The sequence below is a fragment of the Balaenoptera acutorostrata genome, chromosome 5, assembly GCF_949987535.1.
Source record: "Balaenoptera acutorostrata chromosome 5, mBalAcu1.1, whole genome shotgun sequence".
Lineage (NCBI taxonomy): Eukaryota > Metazoa > Chordata > Mammalia > Artiodactyla > Balaenopteridae > Balaenoptera > Balaenoptera acutorostrata.
Genome location: NC_080068.1, coordinates 71,080,903 through 71,105,021, shown reverse-complemented (window position 1 = coordinate 71,105,021; position 24,119 = coordinate 71,080,903). Strand labels below are relative to the sequence as shown.

The following is a 24,119-nucleotide window of genomic DNA, read 5'->3' as shown; positions in this document are numbered from 1 at the left end:
GATAATTAAACATAATTAACAAATAATTTATCTTAAATATTTCATGAAGAAAGAATAAATTTGCCTTATCAAAAGTAAAAAATAGGAGGAAAGGGAGAAATCATATTATGGCTAACAAATCATAGAGATGCTTATTTAAAACTAAATTCAATCCTCTTCTGCTAATGTCTCACTATTAATTTAAAAGTCCAGGAACAATTTTATAAAGGAAAGTGACATTTCTCTGTCTCAGCCAGAATTATGAAAATAATCTTTAATCTAAAATATATGTTTCCGGGCTGTCCTGGTGGTCCAGTGGTTAAGACTCCACACTTCTACTGCAGTGTGTGTGGGTTCAATCCCTGGTCGGGGAACTAAGGCGGCCAAAAAATTAAAAAATAAAAATAAAAATAAAAATAAAAATAAATAAATAAAATATATGTGTCCCTAAGATGGATGCTCACAGGTACAAAATTCTGTGTCAGTAATTTCTACATTACAGGGAAAACCTGACCAAGTATACAAGTTGCTGTGTCTGTGGTTTAACTGCAACTTCCCTCCACTTAAATCATCCTTTTTCTCCTGGGTCCCTGCATGCCTCTTTTCCTTTATTCCTGCTCTATGTTGAGAAAATTTTTGGTCCCTGGCTCAATTTAGTGGATTCAGGGTCATTGGAATTATGCTTTTTGAATGTTGACTCTGGACCAACTTCCCAAAACACTTTAGCATTTCTAGAAACGTAACACCAGGTACAGTATAATAAATGAAAACAGACATAATTCTACTACCTTTACTAGCCCAACTTGATAGATATATCAAGCTATGTAGTGAAGGACACAAACACTGAATAGACATAAACCTTAAGGAATTGGCAGTGTGGTGTGACTCATCCAGCTCTACGGCCACCCCTAAACTGTCCTAGAAGGAGACTGTTCTAGAAAGTTCCAGTATGGTACAAATGGAGTTATTATAAAACAACAAAAGCTTACCTTTTAATATATCAGGCTTCTGAATTAACGTTGTGATTATATTTGAAGCTGTAATATTCATGCAGGATTTAAAATGGAGAGTGCAAAGTGAGGAACTGAGTCATTTCTCCCACCTCATCAGGTTTTTTCACCCCCACTTACTTAGTTACATAAATCCTACGTTGAATGCAATATTTCACTTACAACAATTTTATCTTTCAAGGCTTTCATAAACCTGTCAAACCATGAGCTGCTTGAAACATTTTTTGTTTTACAGATACTTAGTTTTAAAAATAAAATCCTTCATCACTCTAAACTTGAAGATCACAGTACCAAATGATAATTTGATTCTTACCTATAAGCACCTGCCCTAGTTAATATTTCACAGTGATTTTTAAAAATTCATATTCCAGAAACTAAGACTTAATGTCCTAATTTAATCTGAAGCAAGCTCATTTAAAATTTCTATTAAGATATTTTTACCTTAAAATAATACAACCAAAATACTTCTCATTAGTTAACATTGCTGAAACACCCAAAATTTGAAATGTGACTTTAGGAAATTTAATTTAAAAATAGCTTTAAAAGATTTAGTTTCTACTGCATTTCCAATGACAAAATTAAATCCCATTTAGCATGGAGGCAAAATGATTATAATCTCCTAACCCTTTTATTGCATCAAAAGGTATTAGAAATCAAAAACAGTCATTTAATTCAAGAGGTGATCCAAAGAGACTTAAAAGTTAGATTAATATCTGAAAAGTATATGTAAGACAAATCTGTAGAAACCCCATTTCCCTTTTAAGTTCAGAGAAATGACCTCATATGAGAAGGCAACACAATGTATGTAGCACAGTTACGCAATACAAAGCTATATTAACTTAGACAAAGTGACTTAACCTCATTTATAGGAAGAAAAGGAGAGAGGGAAGAAGGGAGGGAATAAGAGAGGAAGAGAAGAAAACCTGTTAGAATTTTAAAAGATGGAACACATAAAATCATTTTGCAAGTGTGTAGGTAGTAATGATAGGACCCTTCTCTTCACAAACGAAACATACTGGCTGGCCCCGATATACAAACAAAACCACATATGAGAATCAAGTATATGAAACTTAGTCAACATGCAGACCACTACTTTTAACCTAGCGAGGTACCCGGTCAGAAGTTGTCTAAGTGGACAACTAGTCAGCAGGATACCTCAGGTAAAAGCAGAGGTACATTTAGATATGCTACATAGTCATGGTTTTATTGACCCCTCCCCATCAGCATGGAAATTGAGTATTAATCCTCTGTATACCCCCAGTAAGTCAGAAGAACCCTCTGATATTGCCATATAAACATATTTTTGCCAAACTAGTATACAGAGTTTAAGTATTATCTGATATCCACTGAACTGTAAAGACTGTTTCAAAAGGCAAGTCAGATTTTACTATTTCTAAATGAGGTCACTCCCTGAAGGTTCAATACAAGATATTTATAAACTTGTACTTGAGACTTACCTCTTTTTAAAGAGATTTCAGTGAGGGATCTAAGCACATGGAATGATCCCTAATCTCCTACAATCCAACACATCTACTGAGTTCTTGTCTGTTAAGAAAATGAAATATGCACAATACTTTGCACTCCAAATAAATACAGGAGTGCTTCTAATACAACACAGGCTGTGATGAATCTTAGAACTGACATATCAACAAATGTTAAAAGTCAACCTGGGGGCTTCCCTGGTGGCGCAGTGGTTGAGAATCTGCCTGCTAAAGCAGGGGACATGGGTTCGAGCCCTGGTCTGGGAAGATCCCACATGCCGCGGAGCGGCTGGGCCCGTGAGCCACAATTATTGAGCATGCGCGTCTGGAGCCTGTGCTCCGCAACAGGAGAGGCCGCGGTAGTGAGAGGTCCGCGCACCGTGATGAAGAGTGGCCCCCGCTTGCCACAACTGGAGAAAGCCCTAGCACAGAAACGAAGACCCAACATAGCAATCAATCAATCAATCAATTAATCAATAAAAAAATAAAATCTTTAAAAAAAAAAAAAAGGTCAACCTGACTGAGGAGATTTAAGGATTAGGGGAACAGTTAGGATCTGAATGGAGACTTTAGGGGAAAGAAAAAAAAAGAGAGAGAAGAGTTCAAAAGGCAGAGATGTCATGACAGAAGATGAAGATGAGTTTAAAAAAAGAGGTAGAATAATATCAGTCTTGGCTGCCTAAAGAAAAGTAGTCTCAGAGGAGTAGACCTTGAAGCTTAAAGAAAATGAGAAAGGCTTCAATTTCAGGTGGGCTTTCATTTGTCTGCAATGAGGGAATGTGTTAGGGTTCAGAGACTACAGAGAAACAAAATCAATAGGATAATATAGATATAGAAGAGGATATTTATAATGGGAATTGGCTCCCACAATTACAGAGGCTGAGAAGTCCTACGATCTGCCACCTGCAAGCTGGAGACCCGGGAAAGCCGGGGATAAAATTCAGTCTGAGTCTGAAGGCCTGAGATACAGAGGAACTGATGGTGTAACTCTCAGGCTGAAGCCAAAGGAGGTTGGGGTCGGGGGGTGAGGGTGATGTGCTGCCGGTGTAAGTCCCAGAGTCCAAAAGCCCAAGAACCAGGAACTCAAATGTCTGAGGACAGGAGAAGATGGAAGCTGCAGCTCAAGGAGACAGAACAAATTCACCCTTCCTCTGCCTTTTGGTTCTATTTGCATCCTCAATGATTGGAGGACGCCCACCCACACTGGTGAGGGAGAATTTTCTTTAGTCTACTGATTCAAATGCTAATCTCTTCTGGAAGCACACTCACCGACACACCCAGAAATAATGTTTTACCAGCTCTCTGGGCATCCTTCAGCCCAGTCAAGCGGACACATAACATTAACAGTCACAGGGAGCCACCAAGAGTTTTCGAGAAAGAAAGTGATATGAACAGACCTGTGATTTCTAAAAGTTCACTTCTGAACCAGATTGGCTGGCGAACAGAGACTAAAACAGCGTGGGACCAATTTGTAAAAACCCATCAGAGTAGTCAGGAGGTTACTTTCTGAACGAGGGCAGTGGATATAAAAATATGGGAAGAAAGAACAAAGCACCAGAGTAGAATTGAAAGAATGTCACTAAGAAAATGAATGTGACACTTCCACTTTTCACGGTTACCACCACAGCCTCTGCACCAGGCTCCTCACCAACCTCTACACACACCCCCTCCACCCCTAGAGCCAGAGTGATCATTTTACAAAGTAAATCAGATCACATCTCATGGCCCTCTACCCCTTCTCCCTACATGCCAGCCAAACTGGTCTGATCATTTCCTAGAAGTTCAACTTCTTTTCTGCCTCAGGATCCTTCCACATGCTGTTTCCTATATCTGGAACCCCAATTTTTTTCACCAGGTGAACCCAAACAGACCTTCAAATCTCAGTTTAAATGTCACTTTCTCTAAAAGGCTAACTCCCTAACCTCTCCAATCTAATCACGTGTCCCAGCCCATAAATTCTCTCTTGAAATACTTACCACCCATTGAGACGTGGGTTTGTGTGTATATTTGTTTACTACCCATTCCCCCATCAGACTGTTCCCTGAGAGCTAGGATTGTGACTATTTGTTACCTAGTGCCTAGTCCAGTACCTGGCACTTGGTAGGTGCTCAACAAATACTTGCTGAATTAATAATAAATAAACCACAAAAGATCACTCCAAGTTTCCAAGTAGGAAAATGGTAATGCCATACCTGACAAAGGGAACACAGGAATATCAGGTTTGTGGATAAAGTTGAATCCTATCTGGGGCATGCTGAGTTTGAAGAAATGGTGGGATAGGTTTGAGCTGCAGAAGTGGAGTCAGCAAATACTGAATAATGATTTAGCCAGAAGAAAAAATTTAACACTAATGGAAAAGGATGAGAAGCAAAACAAAGCAAACTAAAAGCAGATTAGAGACTACCTCTATTTAACTGGCAGGAAGAAGAAAGCAAATGGACAAAATGTTGATATTCCTAATATGTAAAGAGCTTATAAAATAGAAAACACCAACAAACCTAGAGAAAAAGAGCTAAAGAAATGGACAGTTAACAAAAAAAGAAATGCAAATGCCTCTTAACCATATAAAAAGATACTCAGCCTAATATGTCCAAGATAAACATGGTATGTTATGTCTAAAAATATCCATAGTTGATTTAAATGGTTCTGAAATGTCTATGAATAAAACTTTAAAGTTAAAAAAAGATATTCAATCTCACTCATAATGAGAGATGAAAATTAACACTACAATGAGGACAAAAAACCCAAAATTCTAACAATATATTCTGTTGATAAGGTTATATATACACAAAGAGGCACTCTCGTACATTACTGATGGGAACACAAAGAGACATAATTCTTATCAGGATAAATCTGGCAATATCTATAAAACTGTGTACTCATTTACCCTTTGACCCTGCAATTCCACATCTAGCAATCTGTCCCAAATGTACAATGGCAAAAATATAAAGACATATATATGAATTACAAAGTTATCCATTGCAGTACTATTTACAAAAAATCAGAAACAATCCAAATGCCCATCATTTGGGAACTGGTTAAATAAGCTTTGTTTTTTCATTCATGCAATGAGATATTATGTAGCTATAAAAAGGAATTAGTAATTTACTACTAAGGAGTGATCTCCAGAATATGTTAAGTGAAAAAAGCAAGGCATATAATATTTTATCACTTGTCTAAGGAGAAATATGAATACATAGCCTACTTATAATAAACTTGTTTTTAGAATATAATTACTTAGAAAGAGAAAGAGAGAAAACGGTAGAGAAAACAGAGATAGAAGTTAGACTCCTTTGAATAAACCTTGTTTTGTGGATTTGACTTTGGAAACATGAAACTATTATACATGATTATAAAACAAAATTACGTTTTAGAACAGTCATTAAATATCAAAAATAAAATAAGTTAACTTAGGGACTTCTCTCGTGGCACAGTGGTTAAGAATCCACCTGCCAATGCAGGGGACACGGGTTTGAGCCCTGGTCTGGGAAGATCCCACATGCCGCAGAGCAACTAAACCCGTGTGCCACAACTACTGAGCCCGCACTCTAGAGCCTGCGAGCCACAACTATTGAGCCCGTGTGCCACAACTACTGAAGCCCACATGCCTAGAGCCCATGCTCCGCAACAAGAGAAGCCACTGCAATGAGAAGCCTGCGCACCGCAACGAAGAGTAGCCCCCACTCGCCACAACTAGAGAAAGCCCGCACACAGCAATGAAGACCCAACGTAACCAAAAACAAATAAAATATAAATAAATTTATTTTAAAAAATTAAATAAGTTAACTTAAATGTATACCCTGTTGGTGGCAGAACTATACAGAACAATTATTAAGACTGACTTAAACAGTGTGGTGGCAGCCTCTAGGGACCCAATGATCCCCACATCCTGGTATCACACTGTTATATAACTACCTCCTCTTTAGTATAAACTGGATTTGGAGACTTGCTTCTAAGAAAAGAATGCAGTAGAACACCAATATTCATAGAAGTGTTATTCACAATAGCCAAAAGGAGGAAACAAATGTCCATCAACGGATGAACGGGTAAACAAAATGTGGTATATACAGGCAATGGAATATTATTCAGCCTTAAAAAGGAAGGAAATTTTGACACATGCTGTCATGTGGATGAACCTTGAAGACATTATGCTGAGTGAAAAAAGCATGTCACAAAAGGACAAATACTGTATGATTCTACTCATGAAGTACCTAGAGTAGTCAAATTCATGAAAACAGAAAGTAGAATAGTGGTTACCAGGGGATGTGGAAGGGAAGACTGGGGAGTTAAGTGTTTAATGGGTAGAGTTTCAGTCTGGAAAAAGTTCTGGAGATGGATGGTGGTGATGACTGCACAACAACGTCAATGTACTTAATGCCAATGTACTTAATGCAATGTACTTAACTATACACTTTAAAATGATTAAAATTGTCATTTTATGTTATGTGTATTTTACCATAATAACTTACAAAATAAATAAAAGAATGCAGCATACGTGTTGGGCTGTCACTCTAAGAACAGGTTACTAAAAAGGCCATGGGTTCCATCTTGGATACCCTTTCCTCCCTTGCTCCAAGCTAACAACCAGTGCCATGTTGTTAGCTGCCCCATGGAGAGGCCCGAGGGACTGGTCTCCAGCCAATGGCCAGAAAGGACCTGAGACCTACCAATGATCACATGAGTGCATTTGAAAGCACCCCAAAAGGCTCCCTTGTGGCTCCTCCAACTGAGCCCTGGGATATAACACAGCCCTAGCTAACACCTTGACTGCAGCTTTATGAGAGACCTTGAGCTAGAGGCACTCAGTTAAGCTGCACCCCACAGAAACTGACCCACAGCAACTGTGAGATAATAACGTTTGCTGTGTTAAGTCACTAAGTTTTGGGGTGATTTGTTACACAGCAACAGATAATGTTTCATACAACAACATGGACTGAGAAAAGAAGGCAGACAGAGACAAAATGCTGGTACTGCTATTCTGAGACTGTTGTGTGTTTTATGGGAGTACTATAAATGAGTAATTATGAAATATTCTAATTGTATTATTCTTAGTATCACTGAGAACTAGAATTTTCAGTTGAAAGATACAGATGTAAAATAAAAAGATTAACTAAAAATCTTATAGTATTGAAACTGAATTGGAAGTATCAGTATGAATTCATGAGGTACTCTATCAAAAAAAAAAAATTTTTCCCTAGTTCTGACTACCAAAAAGGCCTAGAAACAATGGTCAACCCACTAGGAATGAGAATCCCTAGAGCTCAAACTGTGGTCTTGAAATTCCATTCCCCAGTGAAGGAATCAGGGCTCCTTGGAGAAACTATTGACACCAGGTGTGGGGAGGAAATGTACATGATGAGCCTGGAGCTCCTTGTTATACCAGATAATCAAGAAGCTATCAAAAACTACTAGAGTCATGTCAAAATAACTCAGTAAGCAAATTTAAAAGGCTCCCACTGGCCAAAGATTAAATAATTTGAGCATCAATAAGGGTAATTACCATAATTAATTTTTTAAAAATCCAATATGTTTAAATCTAAGAGTATATAGTGAATCTGGAGGAGAAGGGGAGACCTTAATTAGTCACTGTTGGGGAAAGCTAATATACCCGATTCATTATTTTGAAATTCGTAAGCCAAGGGAAACTGTCAAGCTTTTCTCTAACATTTCCTATATAAACTGTACTACCATGTAACAAACAGTACACATGGAATAGCTTCTCTTTATAGAACATTTCACCTAATAAATGAACAGTAAAGTTACAATATTAAAATTTTCCAAACCCTAATGATTTAATAGACCTCAAGTAGGGAGCCCATCACCTGTTTTTGTAAATAAAGTTTTATTGGAACACAGCCATGCCCATTCATTTACATTTTGTCTATGGTGGCTTTCTCATTACAACAGCAGAGTTTAGTACTTGCAGCAGAGACCAGATGGCTCACAAGGCCTAAAATATATACTATCTGCCTCCTTACAGAGAAAGTTTGCCAACCCCTAATCTATAGCATGGAGGCGAAATGGCAACTAATCAGCAGAAAAAGAGAGACAACTAGGCATTGTGTGCACCAGAGAGACACTTGCCCAAAGACAAAGACGTGCCAAAAGAATCTGAACTTGAGTCTGAGCAAGCCTCTAGATCCAACGACCAATTAACAGGAAATACAAAGGTCAGATGTGTATGCTTAATCACTTCACAGGAATGTAATCAGAAACATCCACATCTACAAGACAAAGACCCAATTTGTTCAACAAATAAATTTTAGAGAAAAAAAGGGAGGGGAGGTTGAAACTTTAAGAGAAAAATCAACCAACTGCAATGGAGGAAGGGCTTATCTAGACCCTGATCCAATCAAGTCAACTGCTTTTAAAATGTGTGAGGGGAATTCCCTGGGGATCCAATGGTTATGACTCCATGCCTCCACTGCAGGGGGCATGGGTTCGAGCCCTGGTCAGGGAACTAAGATCCTGCATGCCATGTGGCGTGGCAAGCAAATAAATAAATAAGTAAATAAAATGTGTGAGAGAATTGGAATTAACATTGATTGGATATTTGATTATATTGGAATTGTTGTTTTTTTAAGATTAATAATGGTATCATGGTTATATCTTTTTAAAGGGTCTTATACATAAGGATATGTACTGAATACAAATAAATTTTATGATATCTAGGATTTTCTTTAAAATAGTACAGGAATGGGAGGGAAGTCAGTGAGAGATTGAAAATTTGGCCATGACATGATAATTACTGAACCTGAGTCATGAATACAAGGGGATTCATTACACTAGTCTGTTTACTTTAATATGTCTTAAATTTTCCATAATAAAAATTATAATAAGGTACATAATTTCTTCTTTAGACACAGAAAAAATTCTGAAGTGAAAAGAAGAACAAGTCAGGAAGTATGCTAGATAGCCCCAAAAAGACAACTTGGGGCTTCCCTGGTGGCGCAGTGGTTGAGAATCTGCCTGCCGATGCAGAGGACACGGGTTTGAGCCCTGGTCTGGAAAGATCCCACATGCCGCGGAGCAACTAGGCCCTTGAGCCACAACTACTGAGCCTGCGCGTCTGGACGCTGTGCTCCGCAACAAGAGAGGCCGCGATAGTGAGAGGCCTGTGCACTGCGATGAAGAGTGGCCCCCACATGCCGCAACTAGAGAAAGCCCTCGCGCAGAAACGAAGACCCAACACAACCATAAATAAATAAATAAATAAATAACAATTAATTAAAAATTAAAAAAAAAAAAGACAACTTGACTGTGACAAGGTGTGGGGTCTTCTAAAGGAAGGGTAAGAAGCCAACCTTGAAAAGAACCAGTTTAGAGATCAAGTAAATGGCTGCCTAGTAGATCCAAACTTAGTTATGTGACCTTTTCCAACTGCATCAAGCAGCTGGAACTAGGAAATATATACATGGCAAATTAACTTAGGTTTGAGATTTGGACAAGTTCCTCACAATGTTAAAAAGGCAACAGAACATAAGATGCTGCTGCAAATATGATCATGGGGTTTGGGTGAGTAGAAAGCAAATGAAGCTAGGAGATAGCTAACTTAACTATAAAAACAAAATGCCAAGATACTACAAGTCATAATAGAGACAAAGAAGAGATTCAAAAAGTGTGGCATGATAGAGGGTTATGATCATGAGAGGAGACTCCAAGACCACAGAAATTTAACTAAGTGATGATGTGATCTAAGGCAAGAAGTGACGGGGTGTAAAACCTGGGGGCTCCAGTCCTGGTGAACTAATAATGCTGGTTTACTAGTAGGTTTCAGCTACCTGCCAAAAAATCGTACCCTTCTCCCAAGCTCATTTTAGAAGGTATCTGTATTTTTTTAAAGGGTCCCAGGATTAGAATCACTGGTGTAAGATGTAGTGATCCTGGAAAATACTAAGATGAAAACAATGGATGCTAGACAGGTCAAGGAAACATGATGAGAGCCACTAATAAGATACGAGAAACAGAAAGGGAACAAATGAAGAGTCAAATGAAGGAAAATTCCAGAGGTCAAGAGAAGAGAAGGATAAGAACGTGGAGAAAAAAAAATAAAAGATATGGCCTTCAAAAGAAAATGACTGAGGGATTTCCCTGGTGGCACAGTGGTTAAGACTCCGCCTGCCAATACAGGGGACATGGGTTCAAGCCCTGGTCCGGGAAGATCCCACATGCCATGGAGCAACTAAGCCCATGCGCCACAACTACTGAGCCTGCGCTCTAGAGCCTGCGAGCCACAGCTACTGAGCCCACGTGCCACAACTACTGAAGCCTGTGCGCCTAGAGCCCATGCTCCACAACAAGAGAAGCCACCGCAATGAGAAGCCCGCGCACTGCGACGAAGAGTAGCTCCCACTCGCCGCAACTAGAGAAAGCCTGGGCACAGCAACGAAGAACCAGTGCAGCCAAAAATAAATAAATAAATAATTTAAAAATATATTTCTAAAAAAAAAAAGAAAAGAAAATGATTTTTAGTGGGGACCTTATTCTAACCCCACAATTCAAAGAAAGTAGTCTAAAAATATCTCTATTAGAAAGGCTAGAGAAGAAGAGGTATCCTCAAAAAAACAAACATCTATCAATTTGTTCATAACAAAGTGTTAGGTGTATGAAAGCAGCAAAAAACCTTATAAACCATTTAGTTAATTCACTCATTTCATAGGTGAGAAAACCAAAGGCTACTAAGACTAATAACTTACACTCAAGAACACTGTGCAATTAATAGTTAGAGTTAGAGCTAAAACGTACCCATTCTTCACTCAACCTCCCTGCTTTGCATCCTCATCTAATGCCATGGTTTCTATTTGATGACTTACCTCTTCACAATGCCAAATGTCATTGTGTATTTTTATTCATAAACAGCAGGCATTTGGTAAATATTTGTTGACTGACACTCAAAATGAGTGTTCAATATTTTACAACAATAATTTTATTTTATAGGTTTCCCACTTCAGCAACTTGTTCTGCTCAATTTTATTCCTCTGCACCCCCCCCCAAAATGTGTTTTGAGTAAATCTCAGAGATGTTCAAAAAACATATTGGCTAACTAGCACTTATGCTTCCAAAAATTCTTAGAATATGAAAAGGGACACACAGTGCCATGCTATAAAAAGAACAGCTGGCATTACACACCTCTCTCATCAACTCCATAAATGTGCACATAATTTACAATTGCTAGGAACAGGATGTTCTTGACCCAATGGACTCAAGATACCTATGTAGGTAGGAAAAGAGAGCAACAGGAAAAACTACCTCAGCCTTATAATAAGAGAATATACAGACCTAAAGTTGGAATCTGTGGCTCTGGCAAAATGAAAACAGAACCAATAACAAATCATAAAATACTAACATTTACAACTCACTTAACATGCAATTGTTCAGCACTGAAATTACTCTATTTTCACAGCTTTTTTATTTCTTAAGTCCAAAATTTTATCATTCCATAAAACAGTTTTCTTCCCAAATCAAACTACTTTTAGTAAGCCCAGTTTTATAAGTTCACTTGTAATAACCACTAAAAGTGGTAATCACCTATAGCAATAAATATATACATAAATTTAAATCATTATTTAAAAAACACTTGGAGTTAAAATCTCTAATTATGAAATAAATATAAACTATAATCTTGTGACATCAATAACTGCCACTTGTATCTCAAAATGAAAATGAAACTATTTGTAAAATATCAATATATAATACAGAGCATGTAAAGTACATATACATAAAGGTGTTTACATATTTTTATATTTATTCCTAGCAATTGTAAATTATGTGCACATTTATGGAGTTGATAAGAGAGGTATGTAATGCCAGCTCTTCTTTTTATAGCATGGCACTGTGTGTCCCTTTACATATTCTAAGATTTTTTGGAAGCATAGGTGCTAGTTAGCCAGTATGTTTTTTGAACATCTCTGAGATTTACTCAAAACACATTTTTGGGGGTGCAGAGGAGTAAAATTGAGCAGAACAAGTTGCTGAAGTGGGAAACCTTTAGAATAAAATAAAATATTTTTATTCCATACCAAAAGAGAATGCAGCATAAAAAGGGGGAAGGCAATCCAAACAAAAATTGTTTTACAAATTTCTATTAGTCTTTTTTAAAAGTACATATCACTTACCACTTAGAAAGGGTTGTTGAGGCACAGAGTTTGTAGAAAAGACACCAAATTTGGAAAAGATCCATCTAAAAGCTTTTTTCAATCTGGAGCTTGTACTTTATAGGCACGCAAGTGGGCACACTGCTGCAAAGCAGTAGTGATTCACCATGTACAAAGCAGAATGTGGAATGTTAAAGGCTGAAAGACAAAAAAGAGAGAGAGAGAGAGAAAAGAAATATGGTTGGTTATTAGTAACAGCCATGTTTAAAACAAAAGCTGTAACATTTTAACAGTTTTCGTATAACATATATCATTATTGAAGTTAGTTTTTATAACTTGAGAATTTGGCCAAGAAGAACTTACTTATAAAAAAATGTCAACTGTATAGGGAAAGCATTTATCTGGAGAGAAAAAACAAGAAAATGAGAATTTGTCTTTTTTTTTTTGGCCTCGAGGCGTGGCTCGTGGGATCTTATTTTCCCAACCAGGGATCGAACCCTGGCCACGGTAGTGAAAGCGCCAAGTCTTAACCACTGAACCACCAGGGAATTCCCAGAATTTGTCTTTAAATGTTCTAATTTAAATTTTTTTCACCACCTATAATATCTTTCTCAAGTATATTACAAATTTCCTCACCATCTAAACATAATTACCTGTTTCTTGATGACACAAGGGTCATCACCATGAGTTCTTCTATAGTACTTGAGGATACATATATTATGGGATTTGAGGTAATGACCCTAGGACTATCGTTTTTCAAAAGGTACACCGAGGAACCCCAAGAAATGAGCACTCTCCATTGCTGGTGGAAGTGTCAATATCTACAAAACCAAGAATGCATTTATTTTTTGACCCAACAACTCTCCTTCTGGGACATTCTCCTACAGATAGAATTACACATTCACAAAATAAAGTGTGCAGCAAGATTATTGTGGGATTATTTGTAAAAGTGAAACACACTGAAAACAAGTTAAGAGGACTGGTAAAATCACCTATGATACATCCATTAGAAGGAATATGGTGCAGCTGTAAAAATAAATAAGGAAGCACTCTGTGTACTTCTATACAAACATCACCAGAATATGCTAAATAAGCAAGGTACAGAAAAGCAAGGTATATGTATATATACGTTGTTATATTCTGTGTTTTTAAAAGGGGGAGGGAAAGAGGGAAGTAAGAATATCTATTCTTATTTGTTAATTTTTATTAAAAAGCACTGTAAAGATACATAAGAAATTGGTATAAAAAAAGGGGGGTTACAGTAAGGAAACAGGGATGGAAGTTAAGCCTTTTCAAAGTGTCATTTTGACTTTGAAACATGTAAATGTTCAAACAATATAAAATTTAAAACAAGTTCCCCAAATAAGCTTAATTTTACTCTTTCATCCCTTTTTCATAAACACATGAGCTGTTATATGATCAGTGTAACAAGGCTACTTTCCTGGAAAGTTGAATGGCAAGTTATTTCCTTGTCTTTCAGAGAAACCCTTTTCTTTCCTACTGGTAGCATTCTACATATATTCAGTGCCTACTATCTTCCAGCAATACATACATCAGTGAACAAACGCACAAAAATCCCTGCTCAATTCACCTTAAAACTCAATTGTGGGCTTCCCTGGTGGCGCAGTGGTTGAGAATCTGCCTGCCAATGCAGGGGACACGGGTTCGAGCCCTGGTCTGGGAAGATCCCACATGCCGCGGAGCAACTGGGCCCGTGAGCCACAACTACTGAGCCTGAGCGTCTGGAGTCTCTGCTCCGCAACAAGAGAGGCCGCGATAGTGACAGGCCCGCGCACCGCGATGAAGAGTGGCCCCCACTCGCCGCAACTGGAGAAAGCCCTCACACAAAAACGAAGACCCAACACAGCCAAAAATAAACATAATAAATAAATAATAAATAAAAATTTAAAAAAAAAACAAAAAAAAAAACAAAAAAAAACTCAATTGTTACCCATTTACTCATTGCTAGTGAAGGTACAGTAAGAAAGGAATACATATACACTGCTAGAGGAAATATAAATTCTGAAAAGCAATTTGTCAATACGTAACAAGAATCTTTAATACGTTCATAGCTATTGATTGACCCAGTAACTTCATTCCTGAGAACTCAAAATGCATACCGAATTTTACATACAAATTTTTTTACATTATTTATAAAGAAAAACTGTAAGAAATATAAATGTCTGAAATAGGGTAACAGTTGGCTAAGTTATGGTTTATTCAGCAGATAGAATATTATGCTGCAGTTAACCTAGAAGTAATTTCTAGTTAACATGTTAGATTAACCACAAAAATTTATTCCCACTCCACCTCCGGGCTCCTCTGAAATAATTGTAAAATTTGAAAAATTAATAAAAAATAACACAAAAGCCAAAGAGAACAAAAGAGACATTCTCTGATAGGATAAAATTAAAATACAACTTAAAAAACATGGGGAAATGCTGTTAAACAACAAAAAAAGGCAGGACTCAAAATCATATATACTTTTAGCCATATTTTAAAAATTACTTTTAAACATGGAGAAAAAACCCACTCAATATTATTTCTAAATAGTGATTTAAAAATAAATGATTTTTTCTTTTATCCTTTTCTGTATTTTCCAAAATATCTACAAAGGGCATTTATTACTATTATAGTCAGAAAAATAAAATCACTTTAAAAACATATATATACCCACTAGGATGGCTATAATCAAAAAGACAGATAATAACAAGTGTTGGCAAGTGTATGGCTGGAACCCTCTCACACACTGCTGGTAGGAATATAAAATGGTACAGCCACTTTGGAAAACAGTCTGGCACTTCCTCAAAAGTTAAACATGACCAACCATTCTCTCCCAGGTATACAGCAAGAGAAATGAAAAAATAACATCCATGTAAAAATATGTGTACAACAGCATTATTTGTGATAACTACTACACTACGGAAACCATCGTAATAGCATTATTTGTAACAGCCAAAAGGCAGAAACAATACAAATGTCATCAACTGATGAATGGATAAATAAAACGTGGTATGTCCATCCAATGGATTCTGCCATAAAAAATACTGATACATGCTACAACATAGATGAACTTGAAACACATTATGCTAAGTGAAAGAAGCCAGTCACAAAAGGCTACATATTACATTATTCCATTTACATGAACAGACAAATCTATACGTATAGAGAGAAAATAGATTAGTGGTTGACTCCGAACAAGGGGGAGGAGATGGGGAGCTAATGGACACGAGATTTCTTTTGGGGATGATGAAAATATTCTAAAATCAATTGTGGTGATGGTTGCACAATTCTGTCAATATAAAAAACCTCAAATTGTATACTATAAATTGGTGGCTTGCATGGTATGTGAATTATATCTCAATAAAGCTACGGTATTAAAAAATATATACATATAGTCTGTAACTTCACCACTAAGCAATATTTCACATATTATTCCTTATCACCCTGCAACACTACATAATAGGACAAACATTAGATTCAAGATAAAACCAGACTCTTGCCAATCCTAAAACCATGGACAAACCATAACTCCCAAGTTTCAATTTCCTATTTGGGGGAAATGGGGAGTCCTCTCTGGTACACCATCTCATTTTTCTCCCAACAATTGAGTCGCATGCCTACCAAGAGCAAATTATCTTATATTTGTTCCAAAATCTTTTTATGCCAGTTGTATTTACTATAATTATATAATTTAGTTAAATATTATATCAAAAACATGAGTGCAAAAAGAAAATGCTTTGTCTCTGAAAATTAAGCTGTACGATTTGAAAAAGGCAAGTTACTTTTAAAATATCCTTAAGAGAAGGTCTCAGCTATACATCAAAAGATTGATGACGTATGAGCATTTATACACTAATCAACTATAAAATATTTAAGGCAGATTATCCTTCCTATTATTCTTCATTTCAAACAAATTTTTTATTTAACCATTCTAACTACTGGTGATTGTACAATCAATATTGTATAAGAGAGATTCTACTCCATGTAAATTATTCGTATAAAAGACTAACAGAAGTATACTATTACTATTATTCTATCTCACACTCTAAAGACTGATGGTTGACCCTACTAAGTTGTCTCTTAGTGAGGTTGAAACTTTTCTATCCTTCAAGTTCCCAGGCCCACCATAGCCCTGTACTCTCTACAGATACCCTCATCTCTTAAACTGAAAGAAGATGCCCAATGTAAACTCTTCAAGTTCAGTTCAAGGCTGCTGAAGTCCCTCTTCCTGTCCTCTTGGACCCTCCAAATCCTCCGTTTTCAAAGCCAAACTTATATCTGACCTGTATATTCAGATGACCATTAAGGAAAAAAAAAATCTTACTTACGCTCATGCACCATAGACTTCTCTTTATTTCCTCTTACTACACATTTGGGCCTCTACTTTCTCATCTCTCAACTCATCAAGTCAGTCATTTACACTCTGACCCCAACTGCTGCAATACTAAAATACTCTTCCATTAAAAAAATTCTAAGTGGTCTCTGACCTCCCCTCTCTCACTACTCTGATGCATCTCAGATATTGCTGCCAAGTGCATATTCCAAATGCACAACTCTGATCACAAAACTCCCTGCCTTGGTAATTCAGTGATAGTCCCAATGCCTATAGAATAAAGTCCAGAAATTCCTTAGCCTGAGAGTCAAGGTCCTAATGGAAGAGAATAAACTGTTAGCCCATCTCCCTAATGTTCTCTAGACTAGTCAGGCTGAACTCTGCTCTATGCAAACATGTCCCATTCCTTCCTACGCCCAGATCTTTCTTCCATCTGGAATGCCCTCCCTTTGTTTCTATGCATTAAATTCCTCTAAAATCATTTTTAAAGTAGAAAATCACTTTCTAAATCAGAGCCTTGGGTTTCTCAACTATAAGACTTTTTATAAGGATTATAAAGTGTTAGAAGTATTATAAGTATTATTAAGCATAAACTTAGAACAATAGCCAGCAGATAGCACTCAACAAATGTTGTTACTGTTGTCCATTCAACATAATGAGGACTCAATAAATATTTTTTAAATTGACACGCAAGACAAAGCAAAACAAAACAAAAAAGTCTTTTCTATACTATACTATACTCTTTGCTCTCAAAGCAACAGTTTAAGATCTGACACCTCTGGAAGTTAAGATGATGAAAACTTCTGATAATCAATAGTTTTCAGTTTCTGGGAATCTCACACAGATTTATGATATAAGAACAGCAACCCACTATTTCAGATTTAGTCAAGAACAACTTGATTTATAATCACTTCACGATATATTATGCTGCACACCCTAAACTTATACAGTGCTGCATGTCAATTATATCTTATTAAAATGGAAAGAAAAAAACAACTTAATTCACTAACATCTACCAAAAATGAGGAGGGCAAGCCTTACCAAAATAGAGTAGTTTTATTATTCACTTTTTTTTTAAACTGTGTAAAATACACATAACATATAATTTACCATCTTAACCATTTTTAAGTGTACAGCTCAGTGGCACTAAGTACATTCACATTGTTGTACAAACACCACCACCATCCGTCTCCAGAACTCTTTTCATCTTGCAAAACTGAAACTCTGTACTTAATAGACAATAACTCCTCTTCCGCCCCCTCCTCCCAGGCCCTGGCAACAAGCATTATGCATTCTGTTTCTATGAGTTTGACTACTCTAGGTACCTTATTTAAGTGAAATCATACAGTATTTGTCCTTTCGTGACTGGCTTATTTCACTAAACATGAGGCCCCTTCAAGGTTTGTTTTTGTTATTTACTTTTTCAGCAAGAACTTCAAAACCACACGAAGGACATGGTTTAAACATACTCTAGTTTAAACTCATGGTTTTAACGCACACTGTATTATACGGCACTAAACTGCAGATTTGGATGACTCAAATTACAGAAAGAAAGGGAAAGTAGAATAACATGTACCCAATTACCTGGTATGATACCAGGTATCAAACCAGGTGCATTTCACACACAATTAAGTCCACACAACTCTAAAGAGGTAGGTTATTATTATTCCCAGCTGGTAAATGAGAAAAAAGAGATTCAGAGGACCTCCCATGCTACTGCCCTATTTCCATTTTGTTTTCATCATAGAATTTATCACTATCTGACATACATACATATGCACATACATCTATTTCCTTATGTGCAAATTGTATGTAGGCAAAAAAAAAAAGTTGAGAATCACATTTATGCAACAAAGTTGTATCTATAATACAACATAGCTTGGAATCTGAACATTTTATAATCTCTAGCTTTTCTGAGATGCTTGTCCATAGGTACATTTCTTAGATACTCAGAAGTTGGGAGACTTTATTACTGCCAAAGATATATATATATATATATATTTTTTTTTTTTTTTTTTTTTTTGGAGCAGGTATGGGAGGTGGCGGGCACTGGAGGACAGAAGTAGGGGATAAAATTCCAACTGAAAAGTCCAAGGGTTCAAGAAGGCCAGTCTCCAGTAAACCAAAACCTATTATTACAATATCCTCATCTTCTATGAATTTTATTGTTTTAAATCGAACTTCACCTGAGGAATCTTCTAGCAAGCATGAATTTACAATGGGAGGGGAGATACTAGTTTGTGATGGATGTTCTACTTACCCCTTGAATATATTCTCACTATAATATTAGCTATATTTACAGTACTGTGGATTTCCTTCTTCTGCTTCAGAGTGAAAAATATTCCCACCACCCTGTATTGCTACATTTTCTCCCTTAAAATTAGTTAAAACTTTTTATTACAAGAAATTAAGAACTAGATACCTAACTTTTAAATTTGTTAAACTATATTTTTTCATAATTTAAATGACAACTATCTCCACCATGAGAAGAATTTTAAATGTTCTGAAGAGAAATCAAAAAATGTTAAGGGCTCCCACTAAATAAATTCCCACTTGTAACAAAAGTCTACATTTCCCATTAGCTTACTGTTTTCATAAAATAATTTCTTTTGATCACAGTATGAAAAATGCTACTCACAAAAGGAGTACTGTATTCACAAAATAATTTTATCTTTACTGATATAACAAGAAGTCAGGGGTTTCCTTTTTGTGGTAAACAATGGGCCTTGGGAAACACGTTCCCTGTTAAATGTCTTTCACATTTTTTTAAATACACAATTGGTTCAACTTCCTAATAATCACCATTTAACCAGAAATGTGAAAGATAAAAATCTATCAAGATACACAATAAGACTAAGCAAGCCAAAAAGAGGAAAACAAAAGAAAATCACAAAGGCTCCCTGAAGAGGGTGGGGTAGAGAAAACTTCCAACCTAACCTCAACCACCTCCACACTACTTTCTAAAAAACAGGAGAACATCAATGTCAAGGTGACAAAAATTTCACATCTTTTTTTCTCCATTCCCAAGGGATCACGCCCATTAGCATACAAACATACCATAATGATCACTCACCTTAAAGAGAATAAAAGGGGGGAGCCCTCCTCCCTCCTCCACCACAAAACCCCTGTCATGACTGCCCTGTTTCTCTGCTCCCCTTTACAATAAAGGTCCTCCATACAACTGTCTCTATTCAGTATTTCACTAGCTCCCCTTCTTCATCTCATTCTCTCCTCTCTTCTACCCCCAGGGCCGCTGGCCAGTGTCACTGATGACCTCCACGCCTCATGAAATCCAAAGGTCAATAATCAGTCCTCATCTTAGTTGACACCAGGGCAGCATTCCTCTCCCGCCTTTCTGAAACACCTTCTTCACTTGGATGGCAAGATGCCACACTCTCCTGGTTCTCTTCCTCTTCCTCAAGAGCTGCTTTTCCAACTCAAAATGTTGGAGAGCCCAGGGCCAGTCCTTGCCCCTTTTCTCCACTGACATTTACCCCTGGACCTTATCCAGGCTAAAGGCCTTAAATTCGAATCTGGAATCTGTATACAGATGGTATCTCTAGCCCAGACCTCTCTCTACTGAGCACTAACCTTGCAAATTCAAATACCTGTCTGCACATCTAACAAGATGTCAAACACAACTCTTAATACAGCCCCCTAAATCTCTGCCTACTCCCAGCACTGCACTTCAGTAAATAACACCACGGTTATTCTAGTTGCTCAGGCCAGAAATCTGGCAGTCACTTTTATTCCTTTCTTTACCTCACACCCTCATATCTAATCCATCAGCAAGTCTGTCAACCCTGCTTTCAAAATACTGTATACCTTAAATCTGGCCACTTCTCTCCCATCCACTGCTACCACCTAGTCAGAGCCATCATCATCTGTGGCCCAAACAGTTCATGCAGCCTCTTAGCTGATACTTCTGCATCTACTCACCCCTTAATTCTCCACAGAGACACCAGAGTGATCTTTTTAGAATATAAATTTATTCACTTGCGCTCAAAAATCCTCCCCTGGTTTCCCATCAAATACAGAAAAATATCCCATGGTCTCCCTAACATTTCCTTTCCTCTATTCTAGCTACACCAGCTTTCCTGCTATTCTTCAAGTTGAAGAAGCTTATTCCCATATCAGGGCCTATGCACTTGCTAATTCCTCTGCCTGGAAAGTTCTTTCCCTTGAGTATGACTTGCTCCCTCCCTTCCTTCCTTGGCTCCCAGATGACTGCAAATGCTCCCACAAAGAAGCCTTCCCCACCATGCTACCTGAAATAACCAAAACCTATCACACTCTAGACAAACTTAGTTTTTCATCATAGAGTTTATCATCCAATATTTGTTTAATCTTTGCCTACATGACTAAAAAGCAAGCTCCAGAAGGGCAGAGACTGTCTTGTTTACATTTATAATCCCTAGCACCATCTCCTAGCTCACAGGTACACAATAAGCATTTGTTGATTAAATAGATGATGTTAAAGGTAATACATGATATGCACTATAAAAAAAATAAACCAATATATAGACTTTCAAACATTTTATTAAACAAAATGAATATTAACTGCTTCATAAGGTTCCATTTTACAGCCTTTAGAGGAGATGAGTAGCACAGAATGACAAAGGAAGAGGTAAACTTCTTGTCTTCAGTACTTAAATCCAGTATATTTGCATACTCTACCTTATATACATTTTGAGATGTAACCTAATGTTTCCAGAAAGTAACAGGTTTTAAACTGTTTCTTTTCTTCTTGTTAAAGACCTGAATCAACCTACATCCAAACAATTAGCTTAAAAGGAGGAATAATACTTAGAGGATAACCTAGGAATACATATTTGACAAGGTCAGCTCCCTGTTCAAATAGCCCCTGAGATAATTTAATCAACATAAAAGGGAAAACTCAAGCAACATTAGAAATTAAAAAGGGGTATCACCCCACCCCTGAAATTTTGAGCTTCCACAAAGATATTCTAAGGTAAGAACAATGGGAAAGGAGAAGTAATCTGCCCTGACATCAACCATTATTGCTGTGCTCGAGAGCGGCTTACAAGTCTACTCCACTGAGGTGCACCCCAGAAGATAATGCTCAATCCCTCCCTCCATCAAATTCACTGGGCTAAATACTAACTGCAACCTTCAACAGACTCTGACTACCCTTTAAGAGCAGGATAAGACAGAATAAAATCTCATGCCAGGCTGTGACGGAGCCTGTACTATTTATCAACACAGAATAGCATGTACACAAAAGAAAAATCACCAGTCTTAAGAAAAGAATTGGAAGATACAAGACTGATCAAAATGTTCTGAATTGCAAGGATAATGATCTTGGCAGACTTCTAAACAAAGGGGTGAGATGTGAAACCATTTGCTTTTCTAAGATATTCACTCTCTTGGGGGGATAGAGTGGTAGTCAGGCTTACCAAAGGAATGTCTACAACCAGGCTTAGGGACTTGAGGAGACTCCTTCTCTCAAAAAACAACAAATCAACCAGTAAAAAGTGATAATAATAATAAAGATATAGAGCATATTAACAATATTACTCACTTTCCCTCTCCTTCTAGGCTTTCCTTCTCTCTCTTGAAGTCAGGCATGGTCATGTGATTTGTGTTGGCCAATGAAATGTGAGTAGAATTGATATATAAACTTCCCATGGAAGCATTTAACTGTTGGCACTGGGCTCTGTACCTCTCTTCCCACTGTCTCTGTAATTATGGAGGCAGGTGTTGATATGGAAGTGCATTGCCAAACCTGTAGGCAGAAGACAACTTGCCTAAAAGGCATGAACTTGACATGAATGAGAAATAAATTTTTGCATTTTAAGCACTAACAATTTGAGGATTGTTTTCACTGCAGCATAAGCTAACTTGATTATTTTAAAATTCCAATAAAATTAATTGGAATTCCAATAAAATTCGGCAAATCCAGAAAATCAGACAAGGGGAAAGATGTTTCAGAGATAGAAAAACATACAAACATGACAGCATAATGAGAAATGGTTTATAACCATAGAAACAGAAGATTTTAATGGAATATCCCTTCAAAAACCAATAATTTCATCTTAATTTTAAAAATTTTAAGAATAGTAGGCTAGCTCTGGAAGGATGCACAAGAGGCTGATAATACTGGTTGCCTCCAGGAAAGGAAACTGTATGGTAATAGAAAAAGTGAGGAGAGACTTCCGGTTTTCATTCCGGCGTGAAAAGACACTTAGAAGTCACCACTCCGTCTTAAAAAAGTAAAAAGATAAACATATTGAAAAAGCAACAGCTCTTTTTAGATTCATAAGAGTGAGGTCATAGGGCAAACCACTACTCCCAAAACTGGAGACAGGCAGGTGCAGAGAATCACAACTTACAGGAACAGAAACCCATGAGCAGAAGCTTCCATGGGAACCAGTGCCAGGGTAAGAAAACCTGAACTTTAACTGACAACTGCTAGAGGCTCAGTGTGGACAACTCTGAGAGTTAAAAACTCCAAGGGGACCAATAATAGGGGGAATCCCATACTTGTGAGTTTTATCTCCAAGAGCTCCACCTGGTTCTCATAGTGAATATCAAAGAAAAATCCCCTCAAGTTTCTGGCAGGGGGAGGGGAAAAATATTTTGAAATACTCCAAAGCATTCTGTTCTTCATAACAAAGTCTGCCCTCAGGAGAAATTAAGAAACTGTTTAACCAGAGCCTAACTGAGCTAGGAGAAGGGAAATACCCAACCCCAGCTCCCTCTGGCCATCCTGTGCCACCTAAGGTAGGGAAGAAAACTGAGAAGCACTTGTGAAATCCACAGTCTGGAGGCAAAGGCTGACCCCCCACACACACACCTCACCACCACTTTACTGAGAGCCTACTTAAATCAGTCTCTTTCACTTGGTACTGTAAGTCCATGTCCAGCTACCAAGAAAATATTACAAGGCATGCTAAAAGGAAAACAAAACAAAACAAAAACAGTTTGAAGAGACAGAGCAAGCATCATAACCAAACTCAGATAAGGCAGGATGTTGGAGTTCCCAGACTGGGAATTCAAAACAACCATGATAAATATGGTATCTAATGGATAAAGTAGAAAGAAAGCATGCAAGAAAAGATGGGCAATGTAAGCAGAGAGAAGGAAATTCTAAGAGTCAAAAAGAAACAGTAGTGATCCAAAACACTGTAACTGAAATAAAGAGAGCCATTGATGGGCTAAAGAAAGAATATCTGAGCTTGAGGCTATATCAATAGAA

At 37.3% G+C, this 24,119-nt stretch overlaps 1 protein-coding gene across 3 annotated transcripts in view; it reads right to left on the bottom strand.

The window, feature by feature from the left end:
• The window catches only part of FRYL (FRY like transcription coactivator), a 302,580-nt gene that overhangs the window by 200,646 nt on the left and 77,815 nt on the right, over positions 1 to 24,119 (bottom strand). For 2 of the 3 annotated variants that reach the window (XM_057547273.1, XM_057547271.1), the window contains exon 2: positions 12,586 to 12,762. The gene's annotated coding sequence lies outside the window, so the exon portion shown is untranslated. Of the gene's footprint in view, positions 1 to 12,585; positions 12,763 to 22,442; positions 22,647 to 24,119 lie in introns of all 3 variants that reach the window. The other variant, XM_057547272.1, reaches the window with a different exon arrangement.